Below are 10,964 nucleotides of genomic sequence, written 5' to 3' on the forward strand. Positions count from 1 at the left end.
AAACTTCTATAAATTCATTAAACAAGCTTATCCGAAAAACAAATTCTTTTCGGTTAAGTTTCTTTAACAGTATTTAAACAACTTATTAGAAGTTGTTAAAGAAGTTCGAACTTCTATAAGCAATTAAATTCTGAAGCAAGATCAATACAAGCTGTTTAAAAAGTAGAACCTGCGAGATTTCAATTTAAAGAAGCTGTTGTGTTAGTTTTTTTTTTTTGACCACCGGTAGCGCATTTCAACTTTACCAATCGCCAATTTAGCTCTTTATTTCGATGTTCTAAAATTCATTTTGGGTGTACTAAAAATATCCCGGTTCTTGTTCTTTCTTCAAGAACAGAAAGAAATAAGAATAGATTTTCAGACGGAGAGAGAGAGAAATATGACGTGTGGAAGAACTGGCCGTGAAATTAAAAGAAAAACAATTAATTTCACAAGATTTTCTTTATTGTTTAAGCTTTAACCACAATGACAAGTGAAAAAGTTTGTAATTTACAAAACTAAAAATTTTTTATTTCATTCTATTACTATGTTTCCACCTACTCTAAATCCGAGATTTAGCTAAGTAGATTTAGCAAAAATCTCGGGATTTATTCTAAATCTCGGAATTAAAGTGGGTGAAAACCTTGGATTTAGGGTAGATGAATCCAAATCCGTTATTTAGCGAAGTAGATTTAGAATAAATCTCGAGATTTATTCTAAATCTACTTAGCTAAATCTCGGATTTAAGGTAGGTGGAAACGTAGTATATCGCTATTTTTGTTTGGAAAAAATTACAAAAATTGTTTTTTAAATAATAAATAAAATAAGCTTTCTGCATCATTGTTTTTAATTTTGTGGTCGGAAAAACTGTCACAAAATGAGTTTGAAACTTTTTGCAAAAAGTGGCCGTTGTAGTTATACCTTTATGCCGCTGATTGTTAAATTTGTACTTGTTAAAGAAGAAAGAATTTAATATCATTGAAATAGGTATGTTTTTTTTACTAATTTTGCAAATTTTCTGGAGACGTCTGGTGCGTAGCAGAAGCAAAATAATTGAAATGTCAAACAAAAACCTGAGAATACGCGATGTGAACATACTTTTTGGGGGTAAACCGCCTCTTGATTTTGGTGTGAAAAGCCAGTAAAAATTCAATTTTGAGTGCACTAAAAAACTATGTTTGTCCTTGTCTTCCTCAAAAGAACACCATAATGAAAAATTGAAAGTTCCTACTTTTAATCGGAATCATTTTTGTTGAAGCAAAAATTAGTTCCTATTTTGTTAGGGATGAAAAGGCACTATAACAATTTTAAGTGTGATTTCGCACGATCTAGCTCTTTTTAGTGATTTATATGGACTTTTTTGTTTAAATTTCATAACTTTGGACTTAAAAATCGTATGATCTTCAAAAGTTTACCGAACTATTGAAAATTTTATGGTCTCTCTACAACATTTATGAGGACAAAAAAATTATGTAATAAAAACTAAAAAATTATAAATCAAGTAATACTACCTCAAAATGCCTCTACAGAAAAAGAAAACATGTTTAAAAAGGAGAAACTATAGGCGTGTTTTTTCTACAACTCATAGCTACTCATTTTTTTTTATTTTATTCGAAAAACAATAAAAACAAATAGGGGAAAGGTGCGGACAGTGAGACAGTGCAAACAGTGAGACAATCCATTTTTCTCTTTTCTGAAAATAAGCACAGTAACGCTAGTTTGGGTCAAAACGTTTATTTCCCCGTCTGCGTATTTTAATTTTGTCCCGACTTAATTAAAGCTGTCCATTTCCCTACACCGTAAAATATCACATAAAATCAGGTGAAAGTAGTTTTTGGAGTGTTATAAAAAGAGTGTATAACACAAAAAAATCTGAAGTCGAACTACGGCATACGTACGTTAACGTAATGACGCTTTATGTCTCTATCATTTTCTTCTAATTAAATAGAGAGAGCAATAGTCAAAACGTTAACGAACGTATGCCGTAGTTCGACCCCTGGTTAGTGGAGACAACTTTTTTTTACATATGTATTATACTTATATGTTCTTTCATAAAAAAATATCATGTAATTAGAATTCCTTCTCGTTTTTTATAATTTTATATTTTTCCGAAAAATGACAAAAAGTAAACAGTGAGATATTACGTAAAAGCAAACAGTGAGACATAAGATTTTTAAAAAGCAAACAGTGAGACATATAGTTTTTAAAAAAATCTATTATTTTAGAATGTTCAAAGTGTTCGAAGTGTTTTTTCTTTCGTTTTTTTTTTTGGGCTTTTTGTTATTTTTATTTGAAAAAATGGGTTAAAGTAACATAAATTAATTATTTATATACCTGTCAATTACCTAGTTACAACGATTTTCCGAAAGGTGGCCGGATACTGGAGACGGCAGAAAATAAGCAACTCTAGCCTAGCTACTGAGTATTAGAAAAAACACGCCTTATATTTGCTACAACTTTGGTGATATTTATTTTTTCGGTTTAAGTAATAGTTTCAGAGATACAGACCAAATCGCGTTTTTTTTAAATGGTGGTTTTTTCCAGGGGGTGGATGGCATCCCGAAAACCAAGACTTAAGCTTTTCTAATACGTTTCTTTGAGATCTGAAAAAAATCAGTCTTCATATATTATTTGATCCACAAAACGCCTTTTTTTTACTAACTTTTCTGTACTATTATTCCTTTGTAAAAAAAATCACCTAATAATCCGACAATTGCAATTTATCTGCTCTGTGTGGTCATTTAAGTACTTAAATAGATCTTAGGAAGATAATTTATGTTTTATAACACCATTTTTGCTTTATTTAACCATTTTCTAAAGATCATTATAAACCCACACATCCACAAGGGAAATCTAAATAACTTCGTTTTACTTTATGATTTTATAATGGTTGTAGAATGTTACTTTTAACCTTTCTTTTTCTAAATTTACAAATAAACTTTAACTCCCTAAACGAACACTGATTTCAGAAAAATGTTTTGGGGGCTCCAGTTAACCAACACAACATCTTTTTATGCTCCCATCGCAGTGGTTGTCAATGCCATTTGCTCCCAATGTGAAAGTTTATACCAAAGAATTTTCTTTTATGCTAATAAAGGTTTTTTTTTTAAATGTATGTATGTCGTCAGTTTGTGAGTCCCGTTCGACATAAACACCTTGGGGCCAAATCATTACAAACATTCATATATGTATATGCTCAATGGGCCACCACTGGACTGAATCTTTTTTTTTTTGTGCCCATAATGATCCATTAGGGGGTGGTAAAAATGTTATTAAAAGCAATACTGAGAAAACCTCTGAGCAATGTACATTGTACACAATAAAGTGAACTAAACATGAAAGCACCATTGACAACAATGGTCCAATCGGGTGGTTCGGGATGCGTGTTTTTCGCCAAATAAAATTTGATATTTTATTTTGTGGCATTGGAGGAAGCAATCCTGCAAAATGAAATGTACGAAGCGCCTTTGGGAACGAAAAAATCGTATATGTGGAGCCAAATGCAATGTGTTTGGTTTTTTTTTTTTTAGTATAGTCGGCTTTTATTGTATATGATTTTATGTGTATAAAGGGTGACCAGATAATATTTTTGAAAAGCTCAATTAAGAAACACAAATGTTTATTACTTTAATTCATCATTTATTGGGCACTTAGTCTTATATCGTATTTTCTTCACATGATAGCTGAGGATAAATTTTTGATACCGTTGAGGTGAAAAGATACATTTTCAGCTGGAAATTTATCTTTTTACCTCAATAGTGTCAAAAAATTAACCCGTTTCACACACGGCCTTACTTTACTTTTTTTTTTTTTAATCAAACTGTCACTTTGAAAAAAGGACTAAATGACAACATTACTAAATTGATCGTTTTAATTACATGACTGTAGTTATATTAGGTCAGTTCCAGACTTTTTGTGCACTAAATTAGGAAGTCTGTGAAGTTAATGAAAATTGGGAGAGAATTCTCTCAGTAGGAAATAAAACTAAGAAAGACTGCCAAAGAGTCTGGAACGAGTTGAAAACCATTATACAACAAACACTGAATCACTACAATTTGATCTGTTTTTTTCTTTTATTTATTTGTTTGGCATACGTTAACTTTTCATTTGACAGAACTCATATTTCTGCCAAATGAAATTGTTGGGTCTAAATTTGTCAGGGTGGGAAAATTTTGTATTCTCTCGTGAGCGCTCTCTTCTACACAATTTTTGTAGTTGGGAACAGACTCAGTATCAAAAATAACCAAATATTACTAAATTCGGCAGTCTCAGACTGAGTGTGGAACGTACCTATTGTCAAGTTTACTATCAACATTCAACAATTGAGAATGGTCACCACTAAAACAACATCATATTAATACCCCGGATATTGTACACAACATCATCATCGACTGGACCCTTTTAATATAAAAGGACTACAAAAAATGAATGTTGTTAATAACTTATGGGATTTTATTTTGCTGGTAATGTCCATTTTGGGATTTGGAGGAAGTAATAGTATTTTCTTTAACTGGTCAATAATATTTTTTAGTGGGGTAGGCATCAATAAAATGGCGTTGAAATTAACTTACAAAACCAATGAAACTTTCGAAACTTAATTTAGTTTGGATAAGAGATCTGGATTTATTGTTTTGAAAAAAAAAAAAAAAATAAAATAGTTTTGAGGACAACTTTTGGAAAAAGGCCTTTTTCTATACAAAACAAAAATTGCAATTTTATTTGAAAGTTTTTGAATAATTTGTTTTATCTAATTTCAAATATTTTTATATTAAACATAGGGAACGGATCGTTATTCTGTATTCCTAAAGCCTGCATGACCAAAATTCTGTAGGTATTTCAATAAAAAATTCTGTATGAACATAATTCTGTATTCCATTATTCTGCTTTTCTATTATTCTGTATTTCAAAATTCTGTAAATACAAAATTCTGTTTTCAAAATTCTGGAAATCCATTATTCTGCTTTTTTGAATTCTGTATATTCCACACCAAACCTTTTTTGTCTTTCCTGTTAAACAATTTGTATTCAATTAACAAATTAAGTGCAACAGTGTATAAGAGCCGTTTGGTAAAACGCAAGTTTAGGATTTATGTTCTACATAAAACCTCATGTGACAGTTTTCGCAGAGGAAAAATTAGGGAATAAGAGATTATGTTCTACATACATAAATATTTAAGTTTCGTTTCAGACCTTACAAAAAAAGACAAAAACAAATAAAAAATAACAAAAAAACAAAATGGTGAAATATGTATGAAGATTCTTGGCTAAATATTACTAGTATTTTGGTATTCAAGGTACGGTACATATATGATATATGTCATTCAAATTCAATCCAATAGCTGTAAGTCATATGAAAATTAATTGGGGAGGTACTTTACTTCAACATTTTCTTCAAGAAAAATACCAAGAATCTGTACTCCAAAATTCTGTAAATGATAAAAGAAAAATTATTTTGATAGTGAAAAAAAGTGCGCACTTTTTTCATTATCAAAACAATTTTTCTTTTATCATTTACAGAATTTTGGAATACAGAATTTTGAAACCCAGAATTTTGTGCTTACAGAATTTTAGAATACAGAATTTTGAATTTACAGCATATTTAAAATACAGAATTTTGGAATACAGAATTTTGGAATCCGAATTTTGTGCTTACAGAATTTTAGAATACAGAATTTTGAATTTACAGCATATTTAAAATACAGAATTTTGGAATACAGAATTTTGGAATCCGAATTTTGGCGGTGCAGGGTCGAAAGTCAACAGGCCAAAAGTCCATAACTATTGGCTCACTAGTGTGGGTCATAGCTCCATAAATCAATATTATGGACTTACAACCCACCCAAGTGGGTCAAAAGTTCACACAAAATTTCTGTGAACTTTTGGCCCATCGATTCAAAATTTATAACGAATTAGGAAAGCAAAAATTCATAATGCGGCTGAGTTCTCATATTCTAATTTTCTTCGCAATATCTCTCCAAAGCATTTATAAATAATGTGATCAAATATCTTTTAAATTCGAGTGAATTTTCGAAAATTACTTTAATAAGTATTCAAAACTCCAACAATCGTCAATTTTCGAAAGTTTCTTTATTAAATGTTCAATTGGTGTCATGAAATTAGTCCAAGTGAAATAAGACCAACTTTCAAAAATAGGTTTTACTTAAATTTTCAACATTTATAAATATACAATTATTCAAAAGCATTTTAAAACATTTGAATAAACATTGAATACATTAAATGAAAAAATCCCATTTTGGCAATTGTATGATAATACCGCACACCAAAGATGTTTATGTTATAACTCTGTAAACGCGAAGCGGAAAAAAATTTGCTCACATGAGAATCTATTTAAATTGCACAAGCCAACCGCGAAGCGGAAAAAAATTTTGCCCACGGGAGAATCAATTTTGAGGTGCGAAAATAAAAATTCGCGTTTGGCTTCTGCAATTTAATTAGATTCTCATGTGAGTAAATTTTGTTCCGCTTCGCTTTCCGACAATTAATTGGGATTTATTTGTTTTTAATCTCCATGTGATAATTAATTAGCACGCTTTGTTTGCGAGATAGTTAACCAAATAAGTGGCGATTATCACTATGAGACTCCAAACTAATCGTCTTTTGAACAAAATTTTGTTCTTCTTTACTTTGTGCGAGTTTGCGAAAATTACTTCAATAAGCTTTAAAAACAAAACTCGAGTCATAAAATTTTCAAAAAAAAAATTATACAAAAAAACTAAAACTAAATCAATTTACAAATATTGTTGAAAAAAATTAACGTTTCAACATTCTTTACAAATTAATATTCCTTAAGGACCTTGCACATCTTTTTCGACATTATGGAGTTCTGGCTCACTTTTTTGTGGGTTTCTGACACCCTTGGGTGGGTTGTAAGTCCATAATTGATTTGTGGACTTATGACCCTGCACCAATTTTTGCACATACAGAATTTCGACCCCAGCCCTTAAACATACAATTTTAATCAACGCATACGTGTTCTCATGTTAACCCCCCATCAAAAGCTAGAATGTAACCTTCTCCCATATAAATAAATCTACAAGTATACATCGTCTAATACATAAATATAATATTTTTATGGAATTTATCGCGTCTAATTGAATTTTTCAATAAATCAGAATTGCAAATTTGATGGCTCAATCAAGTAGAAGTATTCCTATTTACGAAATTCCTAAACGTCAGACGCTTTCTCAAGCAACTATGGCACAAACTAAACATACATACGTATCAGTATTCTGGAGGAAGATGGAGATGCAATCGTAAGTAGAATAATTGGTTTTACGATAACTCAAAACTATTAAAGAGGTAAAGGTTGTGATAATTTTTTTTATAATGTTTAAAACTAATTGATTATTTCTTTTACATTTATACTCTTCTTAATGTCAAAACCAAACTTTACTAAATAAAATATCTGCGGTGCTTGAAAAAATGTTTATCAAAAAATATGCTTATCCATTAAAAGTTTCACTGTTAGCCAGATGGTATATGGGAAGGACTCTTGCGAGGTTGTATAATAACTCATTAGCCATTCATAACAATAAGGTTTGGTGTTTGATTTATGCTACCAAATAATGCATGCAAAATGAAAGTTTTTAATTATGCCAAAACATCAGAACCATGGTACATAGAAACATCCCTTAGCTCTTTATTGGACCTTAGTCCATAGCACACACACAACACATGGTGTGTATAGTTGCTTAGCAAGCGTTAATAATTAGCTTCATAATTCGAAAGTGTTATGTATATGGACAAGGACTTACCTACCTAACCTATACAACATACATATAACTAATCTACATGTAGCAGAAGGTCTTTTATCCAGAATAGGATATCAGATAGGTATAACTAATTAGAAAATATTCATTCACTTTTTTGGGAAATAGATATTATTTTGACATTTATGGTAGATAAAATGAAAATTGTCGACTCAGATTATGACTTTTAACTATGGGAACAATTTTATGCAAGAATGTTTTCTATTAAGAACCATTTGTAATTAAATTTGCTGTAGGTAAAACTTTGGTAATTTAATGCGAACAAGTTATATTGTCCTGTTTTGAATTGTAAAAGATAGTTTTTTGAATGAAAAAAAAAAACTTATATTTTCTTTAATATTTTATCGACGCCGCTTCCGGCTTGCTTTTTATTTTTCTTCTATGTAGGCATAAAAGAAGATTTTTGTCATGATGGCACACAGTTCGATAAGTTTATTTTCGAATAAAAACTGTATATTTTTCACATTCTGCGAATCGTTAGCAAAAATCAACTATTTTCATAATTTAGTATTTTAGGTCACGGGGTGTATGTGTAACATTTTTTTTTAAAGTTGTATTCTTGAGCCATTGTGCGTCGATATTTGTCATTTTTTCGGGTATTCAAAAAGTAATACGTCACCTCTAGTGTGGCGGTGCTAGTGTGCGCCCAGTTGGCTTAATGAATAGTCGGGTCAGTAGGAAATATTTATGTTTGAAGACAGTTTAAAAAATATTAGTACATCATAATCATAACACACATTATTTAAAAGTATTTTTGTAAAAAATTTAAAAAGCGTTAAATTTTAGTCAATGATTCAAAAAACAGCTTAAAAAAACGTTACTCTTAGTACATAGGTAACATTTTTAATAAACTTCGCAAGTCTTCAATTTATACCACTGATTTTTTTTTGGGACTTCACACTTTATTTTTTTGATTGACTCTTTATATTCTTTATTTCTATATTAAAGAATTATTTTTACTACAATTTATATTGTAGTTTTTTTTCGGAAATATTCCTGAATTTAATTTTTTATTTATAGATTCTTTAAATTTTTTTTGTTTCCAATACAAAATTTTAAAAAAATAAAAATTTGTTAAAAAATAAACAAAACTTATGTCAGATACATTCACATAAAAAAATGCTTTTGCCATAAATATTCTTAAGGGCTTTCTGTTATGTTTAATCAATAGTAATGTTTTTTTTTTTAATTAATTTTTGAAAATTGTTGGAGCCGTTTAAAAAAAAATTTCGCCTATAGGTACTTACAAATTTTCAAAAATTTTTACAAAAAAGAAAATGTTGTTTGTCATTTAGAAGAAATTATTTTCCCACATATTTAAACAAAATTTCAAGAAAATATAATTTTTAAAATATTTAAACAAAATTTCAAGAAAATATAATTTTTAAAATATTTAAAAAATCCAGAATTGATATTTTGGAAAACTATTTTTAGTTATTAAATTCAGGTATACAGATTTTGTTTGGTAAAATTAATTAAATGGTTAGTGAAGTGGGTTTAGCTTCAGAAAGAGACAGACTCAGAGACATTGTTATCTCGAGTTTGATTTGCCTTAACCATTAATTTTTTTTAGTACCCACCTTTTTCTACATCGCAAGTAGTAAAATACAGGAATTTGAAAACAGCGCTTTTTAAAATTTATTTGATAGAAAATCTTTTAATTTTTGAGTTTTAAATTTTAAAACTGCCAGTTTTGTGAAAAAAACTAATCTGCGTTTGACAGTACCTACTTGTGCTGTTCTAGTCAATAGGTCAATTCTGTTCTATTTTTGTTTTGTTCATTATATAAAGCTATAATTACCATTGAAGAAATAAACGAATAGGGAATTTTTAAATTTATTTTTTTTTAGATGATAGTTTCCTCAAATCAGTCAAATTTAATTGTGAGTTTGATTGAAAAAAAATATTCTGTCAAGTCAAGATTTTACTCTATACTCAAGTGAATGCTTAAGATGAGAAAAATATGTTTTTTCGAATTTCCTTCTTTTCAAGAAAACCAAAAATTTCAAAATAAACTGTCTTAACATTGCGACATTTCTGTGTAGCATTTTAAACTATTTAGATAAAAAAATATTTCAAAGCTAAATTATTAAAGTCAAAAGAAATTCAAATACTTCGTATGGTTTTTGTAGGATCTTTTTCTTGGTTTGTTACAGGAGTGTCATATAAAGGGTTAAAGGAAATAAATTTAATTTTCAGAATTTATGCTTCCACTTTTCGGTTAAAATAAACCAAACCTTTGGATAAAATATAGCTTAAAAAGGTATTTCACAACGATGAGTTAAATTGGATTCGATAGTTGTTCATATACGTAAAGTTTATTTTGTTGAATAGAATGTGAACTAATTCAGGCAAATATGAAATTATTTTCCATCTTTTAAGCTCTCTATCACGACATTGTTTTTGATTTATCAATGAAGAAACAAAACAAAATGTTTTAAAGTTTTTGATAGGTATTTCTTTTTTTTTCCAAAGAAATCCAATCAATTTCTGTAATGCAATGGGAAATTAATTTAAAGTCACTTTTTGCTACTTTTACGTTGCGTTGATTGCAATTACCGATCACTCCCACCTGCCAGTCTTCAATTATTGAACATTTGACCACCTGCATGAGGCAGGTCAATTTAACTGTCTGAATTGTGGGTACTCGGAAATGTTGTTTGCCATTCATCGTCATTGATGTGCACATTGCTATGTACATATGTAGCCAAGGATAACCACCACCTCCCTGCGTGACCTTATCTAAATATGTATCAGCAAAATAGTCAATTCATTGGTGTGAAGCTACAGAAAAACGATACAGAATTAGCATACAACGAAGTCAATGTTGTCATTGTATCGATTGACATAAAATTCCAATCGGTCTATGTAATCTACGTAATGTAGGTACCAATACTTACATATACAGGGTGTCCCAAAAGTAATGGATCAAACGAAATATGCTGATAGGCCAACTTAAGGGCTCTCAGAATTTGGTAACTTGTTCATCCCAAATCCTTACGGTTTTCGATTTAATGCAGTTTTTGTGATACTTCGAAAAATCCCGACTTTGCAACAGTATTTTACTTCCTCCGGTCATAATTGATTTTTGTTTTTTACAATTCTTTCGCTAAAACATTGCCTAATAATAAGAAATAATTAATTAATCAAAATATTTTTTATTTCATATGCCATTTTGCTGCAAATTAATTAACAG

This window comes from Episyrphus balteatus, chromosome 2 (genome assembly GCF_945859705.1).
Source record: "Episyrphus balteatus chromosome 2, idEpiBalt1.1, whole genome shotgun sequence".
NCBI classification, from domain to species: Eukaryota; Metazoa; Arthropoda; class Insecta; order Diptera; family Syrphidae; genus Episyrphus; species Episyrphus balteatus.